This window comes from Falco punctatus (assembly GCF_963210335.1).
Source record: "Falco punctatus genome assembly, chromosome: 7".
NCBI classification, from domain to species: Eukaryota; Metazoa; Chordata; class Aves; order Falconiformes; family Falconidae; genus Falco; species Falco punctatus.
Genome location: NC_137587.1, coordinates 34,698,545 through 34,716,684, shown reverse-complemented (window position 1 = coordinate 34,716,684; position 18,140 = coordinate 34,698,545).

Genomic DNA, 18,140 nt, shown 5'->3' with positions numbered 1-18,140 from the left:
AGAAAGGCATATGAAGTAATTATGAAGCACAATTTGAAGTGTTTGTCTGACATGATAAAGGTGCTCCTGAAATACACTGCTTTTTTTCTGATTTTATGGACTGAAAGTCAGTCCTTGCTATTTCTCGTACTCTGTGCTGAAAAAACATTTCTCTGCCAAATTTATCTGATGAAGCAATACCCATTCCTTTTTCTCTAGAGGATTTTTAACTGATCTTTGTTGAAGTCGGATATGACCACGTGATTTTCACATCATTACCATCTATATTTAATAGTTTCTAACATGCATCCTCTTCAAGTGCATTGCTTGCTGTACAAAGTACAGCATGTAAATTGGTGACTCACGGTTAGAAGAGCTTCCTTTGCATTTCTCTGTTTCTACATCTATTTCCTAACAAATGCCACAAGTTTGGAAACCATGTGGAGAATTTTTCAGTTAAAAAAAAAAAAAAAAATCCTAAGCCATACTTCTGAAAAATAAGCCACAAGTAGTCCTGGATTCTTTTGTGTTTCATGTCTCCTTAAGTTCACTATTTTATTCAGTGTATTTCAAAACTGACTGAATGACTCCTATAGAGTTAGCATACACGACATAAACTTGAGCTTCAGTGTAATACAAATAAAATCTATGATTATTTGTTCAGTGAAAAACACAAACAGAAATTTTGCCAAAGGCCAAAGTGCCTATGTTATAGTACCAAGCAGAAACCAAAACACCCAGGTTTTGCTTTTTTTTTTTTTTTTTTTTTTTTTTGGTAGCCTTTTGCTGAATGTGGAGTACTCTAGTACTTATACTCCTGTATTATAAGCAACAGGCTTTGAAATATGCTTGAATAGCTGTTTTGTGTAGCGGCACACATTGGGTGGTATACGGTACTCATGTTCTAATGAAATGTGATTTTTGCCTTGCATGCTGTCTTTAGTCATTAACAATTGTCTGTCTTTTCATTGTATATAGACATCAAATTTCACTTACAAATTATAGTAATATCTTTTGCAGTTTTTTGTTGGTGGTGGTTGTCGGTTTTTTTACATTAGTAGCAGCACGAACTGGACCTAGCAGTTTACAAAAGCAATCAAGTTGGTCATCAGCGCTTGGCCAGAAAGCGACACAGTCAGGACTGGTGCGGTTGGAAACCAAAAAATATTTAGCTTCTGCCTTTGTCTCTCATGCTAGGAAGTTTTCATAGCTGAAGCTGGTGCCATTTTTCATCATGAAACATTAAGCTTGATGGGGGGAAAAGCAAGGAGATGGCCTTTCTTAAGTGGAAAAGCAAAGCTGGATAACAGAACGCTAGCTAGCTTGTCTCAGAGGCAGGGGTTGCTGTCCTGAAGAATAAGAAGTTTAGGAATTATTGGTGAGTGTTCAAAGACAGAGTTATCTCCAGATAGTACTGTAATTACTGTGGATTCTTCATTTTACAATTGGACTTAACTTTTCCTAGGAGCAGATGAAAACATACGATTTGCAAATTGTTGTGATGTGTTGAACTGGCAGTGAAGAACAAATGTCAGCTGCTGCTCGCCTGGCTGTCAGTGCAGTGCTGAGGGCAGCTGGGGTGAAGTCTGGGTTGGTGTCACTGTTGTGTGGGGACTTGCTCCTCTGCCGTTGCGGGAGAGCTACTCGTTGTGTAGGGGGTAAGGAGAGGCTCTTGGGAATCCAGCACAGAAAGACGTGACAAAGCCCCAGAGAGCAATATGAAAACAGAAGATAGTGGTGTATTCAGGACGCTCACCTGAAACATAATGTGTCTAGACTTTGGGACCTTTGTCCACATAATATTTTTGTGCCTGGGACTATTTTATTGTATAAAGTTGATCAAGCACAGAAGAGGCTTTTGAACCTGGCTGTTCCATCTTCCAAGTGATTAGTTCAGTTGATTGTGCTCCAAACTCCTTTTGTTTCTGTTTTTCTGATTTTTACTATGTAAAGATGTTTGAGTATGTCTGTGCAGAACTTTTTAACTTCCCAATCTGGAGAAACCAGACAATAATTTTCCAATTAAATCCAGTTCAGACATGGCAAAAATAGGTAATGGTAATACAGACCACCACAGCTTGTGCCTTTGAGAAGCTTAACATGATTTGGAGTGAAACAGGTCTGTTGCCCTTTGAGACTTGACTTTGCTTCTTCAGAAAGGTGTTTAAAATCTGCATGAGGATAGGGAATAAAATCTTGCATGTGTGAGCAACGTTGATTTCCCAATTGAATCACCGCTACTTATGCACAGATTCAGACACCAGCAGAATTAGATAATTGAACTTAAACACTTAGCATTTTTTTTAATATTAAGCACATATTGTTCTTGAAAAATGGGCCAACTTGACAGCCCTGAATGCACAAGTCATTTGTCCTTTGAATAGAATCAACAGGGGGCAAAAAGCAATTTTCCCTGTAGCATCCCACATGTGCCAAGACCAAGAGTAGCTTAATTCCAGTATGGTGCCTTGTTTCACTTACCGATGTTACTGGTCAGGTGGCCTCTTGCTTTGTGCCAGGCTGGGGCAAACAACCCATTCCCTAGATGCATTTGCTATCCATAGGAGAAATTCTGGCTGTCCTCCTGGCCAATTCATCCTTGTTGGACCCAGTAGTGTGGAAGTCAGTAGGTTTTGTGTTTTGCTGCTGACTTGGATCTGTGCAAATGGAATATTCTCATTTATTTTTTTTTAAACTTTCTTTTTGTGAATGCTGTTTGATTTAAATATTCTGCAGTTTGTTGTCATATTTATAAAAGTTGTTCCTCCTCTGTAAGGAATTTGGGAACTATGTTGGTGCCCTGCATTCGGCAATTACTTTGGTATGGGTTAAGGTAAATTCATTTCCCTTTGCTTTATTCCATGCTGGTTCACCACTTTCAGTGCTGTTAGTTACTCAGCCAAGGCTCCTCATTTCAGTACAACATTTGTGGTCCAAAGGCATAAAAATGTGCCTTAAAACTGAATCTCCGTGCTGAAACGGGCATGCACAAACAGTCTCCTATGAACTGCAAAGGAATTTTTAGATTAACTTGAATATCTTAAGAAAGCCCCAGTGCCTTGCAGCAATTAATTCAAGTGATTGGATGCTAGGAATGGTTTATTATAATTGCACACAGGTAGTAATTTATTAGGGTGGCTGTTTCTTTTGGCATATGTCAAGAAGGTCAGAGTTTAGACTTTTTTGGACATTAACCTAGTCTTCTGAAACTCTGAAGTTCCACTTTTTGGTCATTAATTTCATACATGCTGAGATTGTGACAATTAACCCACTTAATAAAGGTCAAGTTTCAATTTTTTCCAATTTCTGGAACACTTAACTTTATTCCTTCTTGAAAATGGGCAGATACAGAATGATAAATAGTTATTAAATGAGAACGAAGATGTAGTTCTGCTGTCAAGATACTATTGAACAGTTAGTAACAAAAGGACCAGAACTGCTATGGATTTGAAGTAAAAGGAACAGCATAAAACAGACTACAGGAAAATGAAATACAAAAGTATAGATCACAGTAAGCTGTTTAAAATCATTTTCACTAACATCCCTTTTAACTAACTCTACTTCAGCTTCTAATTATGCAAATCCGTAATTTGTCCTTTTATTTTTTTTCATGTATACATGTGATTTTTCTCACAGCTCTAAAGCAGCGTCTAACCACAGCTGGAAGGTATAAGCAAGCAAAGTGAATAAGGAAATGGTGGTGGTGCTTTCAGATGGCCAAAGCGTAGTTATACCGTGTTTTAATAATACCTGGATTTCAATGAGCCACAAGATTAGATAAAAATAAGCCTTTGGTTCTGTGTAGCGGCATCAATTCCTAAAGGATAGATTGGTATGTTGAGTCTCTTAAGCTATCGTTTAAAAATTAGAACTGAAGTATGTTGTCATTTTTGAAACCTCTGTAAAGTATCTATGAAAAAGCATGTTTATTAATTTTAAATTGCATCAACTGAAGAAGCGTTTGCAGTTGAATCAGAAGTAGCCACTTTCGATGTTAATAAAATCATGGCCACTTTAGTATTATGTCAGTGCTGAGTGATTTTTTTGAAATGTATTTTTCATGTACATTTTTGCATAGTTTTTAGGTATCAGCTGAGGTAGTGAGTCCTTCTGGAGTATTACTGCAGGAGTTTTACAGGTTGATGCTGAACACTTCAATGCAGGAACGGCACACAAATCTTTCAAATAATAAGGAGCTGTGGATTGAAAATAACAGTGTTTCCTGTATAATGTTTTCATGAAGTGCTGCAAGTGCTATTGGCCAAACCTTAGAAATGGCGATATCATTGCCACAGATTCTCAGTCCTGTTTTGTGGAAGTTTCGACTCTGAGCTTCTGAACAGGGTCACTCTGAGTACAGGGGTAACGAAGTATCTGGCACTATTAACATGTGCACAATGTAATTGCACAACGTTCCTATTCTAACATCATCATGCAAGGTTAGACCAAATTATTTCCCCCTGGGAAAAAATGTGTGACTTTGAGTTTAAAATACTGCAGTACGATTTGGCAATGATGTGCCTTATTTATTCACAGGAGAGGTCTAGCTGTTTCTTTAAAAACTTTTGCATTGTCCCCAGAGGTTTTTACACACACGTGCATGCACACACACACGTGCTTGAGGTACTCTCTGCCCCTTCTCCCTTTGAGAGGAGTTATTAGCCTGTGCTAATGCTGCCTAAATGCTCACTAGTTAGCAATACTTGTGAGACAGATGATTTATAGCCACTTGATTCAAAAGATTTTCAGCTAAAGCTAAGTAATCATTCCAAATGATCAAATATCATCTGTCACAAGAAGCAAATACACAGCACAGTGATAGTTACCAGGCTTACTCTCAGCAAAGTATATTAATCTTTTCTTCAGATTTTACTTTTGGGAGTAGTAATATTCTCAGACAGAGCAGTTCAGTCATCTTAAGCTGGGTTTCAAGAAGTAGCAGCATTTTTCCTCAGTGAAATGAGGTTCGACAGGTAGAACTTCAGCCTAAAAATGATGTGCAGTCTTGAGGTGGACCTCATGATTTTGCATCACAAGAAATTAGCCAGCCTTTTCCTTTTCTTTCTCTTTATTAAGAAAGCTATTTTTGTTGTCCATATTGGGCAACTGTATAAAAATAGTCAAGTTTTATATCTTGGCAGGATTAAATGAGAAGTATGTATGTCTTTTTTCATATCCTTGAATATCAAAACAAGACAAGCCTATTTGGGAACTAGAATTTTATTGCTTAACATATATTTGCATCATGCAGTGAAGACATTCACTTTCATGGCACGTTTTCTCCCAATGGTTTCCAAATGCCTTGCAGCTCTCACAAAGCTGAATTTTTGCAGTACTTTTCTGAGATTAAGAAGCATTATTATGTTTTCTGACATGAGGAAGGGGCTACAATAGGGTGGCAGAGCCTGTATCTGTGGTTCTGGTCATGAGAGACGGTTTTGTTAAACACTTTCAGGATCGTGTGAAATGGTTTTGTGAACAAACTACAAGACTGTTTCTAGAAAGAGGAAAAATGTTCCTGCTACTTATTTAGAATAAATGTTCACTAAAATAAGCAGTTCATCTTTAGGTATAGAAGATTATTAAACACTGGGGTTGTTTTCTCCCTAGCCATGGATTGGGGGAAGAAAGTAAAGCTGTCACAGGCTGCCATTCATGGGTGTAATTGTACCTGTTCTGATCTGACTGCTTCGCGGGGTTAGGTGGTGGCAAATGCAAGCGAAGCATTAGTTTGGGAAACACTGAAGAACACGCAATGATGTGGTCTGGTCATCCCATTTCCAAGAGTCAAATACAGACAAAAAAAGTCAAGGTGGAGCTTCTATGCCAGAGAGCTTCTAAAGACTCTACCTTAAAGAGTAGTCGTGATACAGATACACGAAGTAACAAAAGGTGTTGTAGGGAAAGCCATAACTGGTTGATTTGGTGACAAAAAAGTTCTCTCAGGAATGTGTTTGGCTAAACTGCGCAATTCTGCAGGGAAGGGGGAGATTTTAGCGTTTCTTCCTCAATTAGAAAACTTCTGAAAGCATTGGATCTTTTAAGGCATCCGATTTTGATGTTTCGGGGCTGATTTGTTAAAGAAACAAAACCTGGGCAGTGACATGATCTCTTTGCATTTCCCCACATGTTATTTAGGTGTTTCTTAAGTTACTTAATTCTCAAGTGTTAGCAATCTGTCGGTCATCTGCAAATTTGCCAAAGTTGCGGAAAGCTCAGAGATTGCGGAGTCCTGTGAAAATCACCAGCCAGGTAGTGCCGTGCTTTAGTGACAGACCTGCCTCATAAGCTCATACATGGTTAGCCTGCAGAAAATCCATGTGGAGACAGCCCTAATCACAGTTCACGGTCAGTCATGAGAGCCAGAGGAAAACTGCGCCTCATTGTTCACAAAAGCAACTCAGATTTAAAATCTCAGATTTGGGTTTGGAATGACCTTTTATTTAAGAGTGTAAGCTAGTACGATTTAAAGACTTCAACCCATTTCCTTGAAATGTTGAAGTAAGAGTTTCAAAGTGATCAATACCCTAATAGCTTTTTGTCCTCTGGTTTGAATGGTCAAGAATTAATTTTGCTGCGAATTGAAGCAAACTTGGATCTGAATTAGAAAGTTGCTTTTTGGGCCAGCCCTAGTCCCATTGATCCTTCCCTACGCAGGAGGACCGGGGGCAGTATGAAACTGACCCCATAAAGCGTAGCTGACCGCTGGCACTTCATGCTACAGCAAACGAAACAAGAAACCCACCACTAGGGAGGAGTCTGAAAAGGCAAAGCATCGGTCTTAATGCTTCAGGTTTCTGTTAAAGGAAAAGACAAAATTAAGAAGATAATTAGCCCTCAGCCCTAAGATTAACAAGCAGATTCAGATTGAGGAGTGGAGGTAGAAACTTATCCCATGGGCAGGTAATTACGCAGTTGTCTAAGGAGCAAGGTTTTTGCATTGCTTTTGATGCTTTTTCTATGCATGACAGCATGGAAGTTCAGTGGTCTGAGCTGGATTTCCTACATTCCTCGGAAGACCAGTCAGACCGAGTCTTTGATAACAGACGCATCAGTTTGGCAATATGGTGCTTGAGGAAGTGTGCATAAGTTTCCCTCCTATTTTGTTTTATTTGACAACATTTTTTTGAAGATCAGAGCATACTTACAATTTTTATAGAACTCCTAAATCATTAAACTTACCGCATACACTTGTAAATGGCTTTTGTAGTCTGCTTCAATTTTTTCATATGGTTGGTTTATATTAGGTAAACTGGAATAAATGCAGGCTTCTGACTCCCACCTGATTCTTGCTATCCCTGTGAACACTTGCTGGCAAACTGAGTTAACTCTCTACCACCTGAAATAGTCGCTACATAAAGTCCACATGCTTTCCAGCTTTCTGACCTTTTTGGTCTCTTTACAAGTCAAATGGAGCATGAAAGTAGTATGTCAGCCTCAGTAGAGGCTGATGGGGCTGTCCATCATCTTCAGCCTTCACAGGCTCCTACAGACTGCAGCTGCTTTGGTGAGCTGCATTTGGCTATAGGACCTCACCAGTTATTACTATGGAGGAGAATGTGCGTAGAGCAGGTGCCACCGAGGTGGCTGAAACGGCTGGGATGAAATCATACCGATTGAGCAATAGTTAATGAGTCAGTTGAAAATGTAACCTCAAACACAGAAATGTTAAACCTAATGAGGCTAAAAATCTGAAGCGTGTCAATTTTCCTGTTTGTTTAGGTTTGTTTTGTTGGGTTGGTTTATTTTAACATCTTTCGTATTTGCAAGATCTCTAAAGCCACCCATGCCCTCTCTGGTAAAGGGATAAATACGGTACTTGCTGGAATGAGGTCTCATTTTGTTCCGTTTCAAACCAAATACGCCTACTTTAGAGATCATGGGAAGTCTGTAAAGGGATTTACCTCCAAAGCTAACAAACCAGCCCTGGAACAAAGGGAGAATAGCCTTGCTTGAAGTCGGTTGTTACCAAAGTGCAGTATGTTGGCACCCTGAGTGCCAGTGTTTTTCCTTTGTAAAGCATGCTGCAGTATTCTGGAGCAAGAGGCTCATGCTGTGGTGCAGGAGCTCTACCTTTGCTGTCCCTCTTTCCGCTTTCATTGACACACAGAGAAAACTACAGGATGGGCAGTCTTCGTTGCATCGCTCTCCATACCTGTAAGCAGAGTTTCAGACATTGTACTACTACTTTCTGGGTCAGATGGGTTGTAGGAGAAGATTATTTCATTAGTAAATGTAAGAACTGAAGGAGGACTCGGTTTTAGCTGAATTTCAGGCCAGAACCTTAGGCATGGGCTCCAGATTATCCACTCAGCCCACAGCAGGGAACAGCTGACTCTAAATGCGCATCCAGAAGTGCCCAACTTCAGACATGATGAGCCAAGTTCACAGGGCAGGTGCATCTCCAATCTCAGCACAAGGAACATTACCCTTTTTTTTTAGAAAAAGGACCTGACAGTTTCCTGTGCCCTCTGAGGGGATCTGGGGAAAAAAAAAACCCAAAACTAATTCACAAGCTGTTCTGTTGTGTTTCTGGCTGAATCTCATCAGGCAGTGGCTGGTGCCACATTCAGAGCACTATTTCTTAATTCTCTCTCCTTCACTTCATACTTATCTCACTTTAGAGAGTGTGAAATTTTTCAGTTCATTATGTTCTGAACTGTTATTTAATTGAAGCCCCTAATGTTCAGTCAGTACACACTGCACACAGTCATTTAAAATATTCCAGCAGTGCACATTTTTTTATAAGTGGTTCAATTGGAAGTGATCAAGGTTTGAGACTTCCAGCCTATAAAGGCTTCTGCTGTGGAAATGTGAAGTGCTGCTCTCAATAATTTCAAACTGCTTCCTAAGCAGGCCTTCTGTTCTGACTGTCTTAAACTGCAGCATAATTTCTCAGCATGGTGTATGGCCAGAACCTCCATTTAACGTCTCTCACAGAAAGGAGCAAGTTGCAGGATTTGATGGAGCCCACTAGCTGTGGAGCGTGATGGGAAGCCCTCCTCTCTAAACAAGGAGGTTGGGTGGGAGATTTTTGTTTCCCTCACCCCATCTTGTCCAGAAGTACTGGAACAGAGTGACTGACCTTTCTTCTGTGTGGTGTGTCATGCTTTCAGCTTTGTCCTGGGTTCCATGACATCTTGTGTGCAATGGAGATACCAGCACAGAGAGCTTCTCTAAATGGATTTCTTCCAGCAGTGTGATCTGGAACTCCAGTGTTGTAAGGAGGACAGCACCCCGGAAAAACCTAGGAAGAACCGCAGCATCAGGAGCTCAGATCACAACCAGCTGCAGTTTCACTGCCCTGGTGTGAAGCCATGGTGGAGAGAAGGTTCTACCCAGGGATCTGGTGCAGCACTGCAGCTATTTGAAGTTTACTCTGCCTGTATTTTGGGTATGGCTGCTACCTGTGACAACACAGACTGCAAGCTTACTTGTCCGTTTTTCATAACCCGTGCGTTGATGATCAAATGAATTGCGTTGGGATGGTTGCCTTCAATCTTGCCAAGCCTGATCCTGCACAGCAAAGGAAAGGCTCTGCTTGTAAGGGACAAAATGAACTTACCACCTCCCTTCTCCTGCTGCTCAGAGCAAAGTGATACTCAGGGATTACTAGCTGTCTGTTGTGGTGGGCAGGCTTGTGACAGTGGTAGACAGCACTGTGTGCCTCACAGGAGAGTCTCCATTACTTTCCAGCATTCACATTTAAAACTGAAGGTGAGCCAGAGATTCCAGTTTTATTGAAAATGCTCGGTAATGTCTAGTAATGACCTAGTCTAACTAAAGAACAAGCACTTGTTAAAGGTCATTTATCTGAGCAGAGAAAAGTGTTAATTTTCCAAGTGCTGTCATCTTCTACTTTAATTAATATCAGCCGTGTATGCTGTTGGCAGTGGCTTCAAATATTGTAGCATGGGAAGACTGGACTTCCAGTGACATTTTTAATGAAAAAAATGTAAATCATCTCTCATGAATTCTGTAATCGAGGCGTTCATTAGTTAACCCTGGACTGCAGAGAAACACCTATAGAATCAAGCTGAACTCCATGAATCTTGGATAATTTTGTAGGAATGAGAAGTCTTGCACATAACCCAGTGAGTTGCTATCAGCTAGAAACATCTGAAAAGGCATGGTCCAGGTAGCCAAAAAGACCATGCGAAAGACAAATGAAGCACTAGGAGGCAGGATCTACACCACTGATGATTAATGGGAATGTAGAATGAGTAACTTGGGAATCTGCAGATTTGGGAAACTGCTTCTGTGAAGGTCCTTATCCTGATCCTTTAAAGAGATTGATGAAAGCCCTGAAGCGCTAGGAGAAGCTGTTATATCCTTTCCAGAATGCAGTAGGAATAACCGCTCCAGCTCAATTTAAACCTTGAGGCTGGAAGCATCCACTAGATCACTGACCCTGACCTCCTCAATTGCATCCAGTTACCTGGTACATGTCTATAATGTGCATTTGGCTAAGACAAAGGCATCTGATGTTGATACAGAGATAGGAAAAGATGGTGATTCCATTGCTGTTCTTGGCAGCTTGTGTCAACGTTTGATCACTCTCACTTTCAGGCAAAAAAATTTTCCTATTGCTGCGGGTCCTAATGGTAGACTTTTTACTGCTTTGTTTTGCTGGATGCAAAAGCTGTCTCTGTAGTCCCTGGAAATTTCCCTCTGTGAATATACTTGTATGGAATAATCAAGTTTACCTCCCAGGCTTCTTTTGATGAGATAGGCAAAGGAAGCCTCCCATTGTAAGCTGTTTCCTCCAGTCTGGGAGTAATTTTGGGGTGTCCTCTCTGTGTTCCTCTAATTTTTCAGCACTCTTCAAAGATTCCTCCGCTGGAATATATGCTGGTACTTGTAACACCAAGGCTGTTTGTGATGGTGTTTATGTCTTTGATCTGACCATTTTGCCTGGTCGAATATCAAAGTGTTTCAGTGGTCCTTTTTGTCTTAGTGCTTCTTTGAAGCTCCGATTGAGTTCCATGCTCATTGTTTGAATCACTACTATTGATGATAGTTTCCACAGTTCACAGGTGGAGCCTGTATTGTGATTTCTAGACATCTGGCTTTGAATTCAGATGCATTAAAAAGTTCTCAGGTTTCATGATCCCGTTTTAGCAAGAATGTTGGACCAGAAGCTAAGAGCTCCATGATGATCTTCACTTATAGTGCCTGAAATTATGTCTTCTTCAGTTATTTTTTCAGATGAATTTTCTTATTTCTCTAAGTCCAGTCAGTTGGGCTTTTTTTAATCTTCCTAAGTTCGTGTGCTGCATGCCATGTTCTGACAAGAAGCTCTATAGTCAAGTTTAATGTCTTCTGGAATATTTTTACTTACGTAGATAAAAATAGGGACATGTTCTCCAGTACATTTTTTTGGAACAGAGATTGCTAAACTCCACACTTTTCACATTTAGTCATAATTTTAGAAAAACAACAGTACAGAACTGCTTGCAAAGTTTGTTAAGTTCAGCTCCAAATTCGGTTTTCCCAATAGTGCGTTAAATCAAAACTCATCTCTCTAGGTACCTTCACTTTTTACTGTGGACAAGGACCGTACTGCACGGGTGTTTATGGCTCTTGTTAAATACATGTGTGCTCAGCTGTTAGTTTGTACAGCCATTCAGTAAGGGAATGGATCATCTGCACTGGGCAATTCTTGAGGCAGGCACCTCCGAGCAATGGTCTGACATGCTCAGCCAGGCTGTCAGGGCAGAGACAGCTGCGGGCTGTGTCAGAGCTGCGTGGTTTCTGACCAGGGACTGCGCAAGCCTTCGCCATGGGACGGTTGGGCTCTCAAGGGCAGATTGCACCTTCAGATGGATTTACAAATGTCAAAATGTATGCAGGTTTAAGCATGTCTGTATGGAGGACAGATGGGTGGCAGACCTTTGGTGACAGAGAAAGGCTGGGTCAGACCTTGTTTTAACATCTGGGAACTTCTGGAAAGGCAGTAGGAGCTGCTCCCCCGGAGCGGTTGCTGGAGTTAAGGGCTGAAGTTGCGCTGGAGAAGCACTTCCTAGGGAGTGGGAAATAGGCAGAGACCAGGCAAAGGAGAATGGGAAAGCTCTGAGGAGTGAGGAAAATCTTTCAATTCTCTGGTGTCTATCAGTGTTATAGAATATTTAGATGAATTTTAAACAAACGTTTCCTTGTATGTGTTTGCTGAAAGTAGCTTGGCCTGGACTGTTATCTATCTTACCTCGGCTATCAACATCCAATACTTCCTAACACACTGTGAAGTGATATAAAAAAGTGGGATCAGGCCTGGTCATCTCCCACAGGAGGTGAATGTTAAACTCAGCCCATCCACATTCAATTCCTCCATAACTCCAGCGGACAACCCCTGTGTTATTGCCTGAGTTGCCGTATTGAAGTGCACCTGCAGAAAAGACCATGGCCATGAGTAACCTGAAGTTGTGCAAGGAAGAGTGGGGTCTGATCTGCCTGGGATGCTGCCAACCTGCACACACGTGGAGCAGAGGTGCAGCCCTGCCACTCCTCTCCATCCTGAGCTGTGCTCGTCCCATCCTCTGTTGTTCAGACAATTTTTTTTCAATTCTTCCTATGCTTTCTTCCAGCCACCCCATTGTGTACCTGCCATCACAGATGCTGTGGTCTTTGTCCTTCACACGTGTCCTTCACATACATCCCACACAGAATCCAATCACAAAACCAAGAATCTAAGTGGTTTAAGAGTGTGAAGTGTTTCCTGGTTTTTACAGCCATGCGATTCACACTTTGGTGTTCATACATGAATGTCAGATTGTAGCAGCTTCTTGCCATGTCAAAAATGTGTACTAATAAGTTTTGCAAGCAGCTGGGAAAAGGAAAATGTAATGCTAATTATTTGTACTGTACTGATGCTGGAGGGCACGGCCAGATTGGCGACCCATCACACTGGAAACAAATTCCAAAGAGCTCGTAGCCTAATGGCCTGTCATTGTTTTGTGTGAATTTTTCCTTCCACTGTTCCAAATCCTAATGACAAGTCAGCTGGTGAGAGGTATAAAGCTCTGGAAAAGAAAATTTCTAAACGAAAGATCACAGCTCTTTCCAGTGTGTATGTCCCATTAATATCCAAAACCCCTGGTTCATGCTATGAACAAAATGAGCTAGTAATCTTCATTTCACCATAAGGCTGTGTTTGTACTCAGAAACTTGCAGTAAAGATCTCAATGACATATTTATATAACATTTTAAAAATATCTTGGAAGAAGGTTGAACCTCGTTTGCTTCGGTTCAAGCAGAATGATTATTGGCACAATGATTGCTGAATGATGAAAATTGCTCCTTACTTTCCTCCAAAGCTTAAATCAAATGAATAAATACTGTTGGGGTTTTTAAAGTTCAAAGTAACTCTTTTCATTTTTACTTCAGTCCATTGTAAGTACCTCGTGTCTGAATCACAGAAGTCTTAATACTTGGTTACCTTGGAACAGCTACCTCAATTCCCAGGACGGGTGGCATGGTTACTGTACCAAGGATGGGCAGACACCTCTGTATTAGTAAATCTGGTCCCCTGAAGCTACTGGTTTTCATATTTATGTATAATCCAAATCATAAAGTCATAAAGTCACAGTTTAAAACCAGTTGTGTTCTTGATCCCACAGCCCTGTTGAAGTGAATATGAAGAGTCAGTTTCTTCTGCTGTTGAAAATGGGGTTCATCTCCGAAACACCGAGAATGGTTTGGGAGATATTGCCATCTTACATGCAACTCATTAAGCCTGAGGCTGGTTTCATAGCAAGAAAGGAAAATATGGTCAAAACGCAGTGGATGAAAGCGTGTATCAGCACACTGTACTATACAGGTGCAACTAAAGAAGAAATACCAGCAAGCTCCGTGAACGGTGACATACCTGCGCTGCCTTCACTTAAACTCCTTCTGTGTTCACACTGCTTCAGAGCATCATCACTTGAGCTGAATCGTGTGGCAAGAGTTGCACTAAAATGCACATTTTCACACAGAGTGGCAAGCCTGTGTACTCTTCCCTAGCAGAGACATGTAAAATCCAGTCGAAAGCTGTATTATGTGGACATTCGTGGGTTTTTTGAAACATGCGAATTTCAGTAGGCCCTTCTGCTAATACAGCCTTAGGAAGTTTTAACATCTGTAATGGTGTGGAGGTGGTGCTGCCCAGGAGCAGAACGCACACTGAGAGCCGAGTGTCCCAGCTCTTCCACAGCCCTACCCTGGGATCTTGAGAAAGGTGCCCTGTTTTTCTGTGCCTGCTTCTCCACCTATAAAATGACATTTTGAACTAAGTGCTTTGAGAGTAACAGATACTGTCCAGAGATTCCCTGGAAGAACTGACCTAATTTGCTATCTAGCATGTAGCAGAGTTAAGCCTTGTTTGGTAACATGGCGGTAAGACAGCACTGGTAATGCCGGGGAAGAAACGCTCTTCAAATCTCTGCTTCTTCTCCTTGTGACTGGTGAGTTCAGGTTTAAGGCTACAGTACCGTTTGATGAAATTAAGAAGTGAGACTGTTGAGCTATGGCCTAAATTCCCCCCCACATTAAAACGGACAGCGGTGTTTGTAGCCAAGTGTGAATCATGGTACCGTGTCCCATGTGGTACCGTGTCCAAATCATGCCATCACTGGCAAAATAGCACAACAGTACTTCATGCAGAGAAGGCGCTATGGACCTGCATTTCAGGAGTGTCGTCCACTTACAGTGCCAGCCCAGGCCTGAAGAGCTGTGACTATTTGACTCCCTTGGTTAAATCCAGGGACAGAAAAGTTGGAACCGGTGGCTGTGGGCAGACTGACTTCTGAGGAGCTATGTGGTACTTCTCCAGCACCAGCAACATTCCGCCAAGGGGATGCAAACAAAAGTGGTGCTTCTAGTCTCAGCACTTGCATTTATCTGAAAATAATTAGCTGAAGGGAAAATAAAGTGCCTTCTATCCTTGCAAAGCTGGAAGGAAAAGGAAATGCATCTAAGATTGCTTCAAATGAAACAGTGAAGCTCAGAGGAACTGGAGACCTCTGCTTGTATGCTATGTTCCTTACTCCCATGACAAGTTTATGAAGGAATGGAGTGTCTTTAATCATTTAATTTGGTTAATTCAAAACTACATATGCATAATTTATTTACAGAGAGGTAAAAACCTCTAATTCCTGCATTTATTATTGTAACGCACAATATTAGAGTGATTTTTTTTTACTATTGCAATCTGCACACTGTCTGAGAGTGTTAGTGTTCTGCACATTATGCTTGAGCGAGTGTGTTTGAGGAGGTTTGAGACTCCACATATACCATCCTCCATAAATTATGTACGTAACTTCCATTTATCTACAAAGGTGTTGCAGAAATTTTAATACAAATTAATTTACAGGGCTTTCATTCCCAGCAATAGTTTTACACCTCTTGTCTGAAAGGTAAAAAAAAATTTGTCTCCTGTTTCCCACTACACACTGTAAAGGGGGATTTGTTTTTTGTGATAGTGCAGTAGGGCCTTATGTTGAAGGCGTGTTTAGCTTATTCACAGCAAAACCCAGGGAACCTGTCTTGTTGAAATTTCCTCCAAATACAATTTATGCAATCTATTCAGGTAAATGGGACACGTTTTCTGATTCCAGCTCATGGGAAGTTAATTGCCGAGTTTGAGCCTTTGTGAGGATATCTATTACTTTTCAAGGACTTCATGGATGGATAAAGGATTCAGTGAGGTCCAGATCTTTTACAAGGTTTGACAACTAATTCTGACCTTCTCGATGTGTAAAACGTGAGCTCTGAAAGACCTGGCTGAGGCAAAGGGAGAGAATTGATTCCAGAGCTTCCTTATTCTCAGGTAACTTTAAATTGTGTTCCAGCCTGACCCAGAAGGTTTCTCCAAAGTAAGTACAGCCCGCTCACCTTCAGATAGCTGAATTTTCCCTCATGCGTTTTCTGACCTGGACTACACTTTGAGCAGCCAGCTCCACTGAAGGCATTGTGTCCACCATCATGCCTCTCATCACTAATTCACAGTCCCTTGGCATGTATGAAAGCTTAAATTATTTCCTGCAGTGTGCATTAGCTTGCAGATGTCTACTTCCATCATGCTGTCTGGTCAAGTCTTTCTGGAACACATCGTAGCTCCCCATAGTCTTGAGTAACCTAAAAAATTCTGTGTCATCCGGACATTTTGCTAATTCACTATTTACATACCTACTCCCAGGTCACTAAGAAACATCTCTTACTACAAACTTTGGGCTGGCAGGCATAAATTCTTAATGTGTATTGAAGCCATGAGCCAACCTAGGGCTATTTTTTAGCCTGATTTATTTGAAGTAGTTTTTAATGGCTTATCAGTAGCTGTTGAGGGCAATGAAATCTGCAGTAGTGTTATAGGGTTTGCTTTCCTGAGCTAGGATGGGCATTGGAGACAGTGGGGCTCACGTTCTGCTCCCCTGGACTAGAAGGTAGCTCTTTCCCAACCTGTGTGGGATCTGAGCCTCTTCCCTTCACTGTCTTTTTCCTGAGCAAGGAGGATAATGACTCCCAGAGGTGGCAGCAGCTAGTTGTGGTGCAGAAGTAAATGTCTCTATTCTAGGAAACTGGGTTGATATATTCCCCTGCCTGCCTGGAGATGGTTGGCACAAGAGGAGGAAACGGGCTGAGAGAGGCAGCCAAGAGCCTGCACAGGGGCAGGGAGAAGCGATGTGGGCCAGTCCTGGCTGTTGTTGATCCTTCCACCAAGGTTATCTCCCCTATCCCTGCTTGAGCTGTGAGGCAGTTACTGACTTGCCCCTCAGAGTGGCTCCCTGTCTGCTCTCCCTGGAAATATTGAAAACAATATGGTGATGCAGCTCTTTTTCCCAAAGATGAGTTCCTTAGACTGATGGGCCATGTTGAGCATAGCAGGTACAGTGTCTGACAGTGTCCCTTGGGAAGAAAGCATTGCCTCATCCTTTAGTGTGGAATGCACCTCAAGAGATTCATTTAACCCACCTGGTTCCACAACTGCTGTTGTAGAAACTTTGTATTTTACTTTGTAAATACTCTCTGTTTCTTCCTAAGCTACACCTTCAATACTCATAGTGACAAAGAGGGAGGTGCTGTGAGTTACTTGTTGCTTTGGATGGAGAGGAGGGGATCCGGGAAATGTAGGTGATGCAGGAGGTAATGTCGGATTTTGAAATGTTAAAAAGCAGAAATTAGAGAGAAGGAGGAATCTTTTTATCTGTCCATTACACACAATCTCATGTGATCTAAAATATCTGAGGGTCATGAGCTCTCCTGGCAAAGCCAGCACCACGCTGAAAATGTTGCCACCAGTGTGTGCCATGATGCCCAGCAGCAGCAAAGAAAATACATGAGCTGAACATTCACACAGCGAACTCTTGCCACTAGCAATGATGCCTCGTTGACAGCAATAGGACAGTATCTGTTCCTCAGAGGTATTTGCTGTTCCAGGATATACGCAGGCTTGAGTATATGAGACTAATTTGGATTATGGTTGGCAACACTTAGAAGGTTATCTCTGCAATCAGAAGAAAAGAGACTTTTAATTACAAGCACAGTAACACTATCAAGTTGAGGCAAATACTGTGCTTAATCCTGTGTTACTGATCTGGGGTTTTACCTGGTTCAGATTCATGTCTTTGGCTGTTTCCTCATGAAATCACTTCCTGGGCCGGATGTTTTTGGTAGAATCATTTTGCAATAAAATGATGGAGGGCAGGGAAATATTTGACTCCCAGGCTGAGCTTGGCAAAATACTGTTCTGCCCACAGCCCCTGCCTGAATGTGGGAAGGCGGCCACAGAGCTGCACAGGTGTCTTTGCAAACCATCACACGTACATGCCGTGGCAAGGGAGTAGCATTCCACGAACCACCAGCTCAGCCTCTGGTCCCCCTGGGGAAAGCAGCAGCATAACCCCCCTGCATGCTGTCCCAGCAGGGCACCAGGTAAGGAAGAAGAAAAAGTCTCTGATAACAGCTTGTCAACACTACGGTATGGAGCAACACTTGGGTGAACATCTTCCCTGGGTGCTCAGCCTTTCACACGTGGGTTGCACTGATTCAGAGCACTTTGGCAGTGAGCTAGAGAGCCCTGCTTCCCTGGGTGGGGGCTGTGCCCCAGGTGCTGTGAAGGCATCTGCTTCCCCCAGATCATGTTCAGTCACCTGGTTCCCAGGCTGGAGGCTCTGGACAGCTCTGTC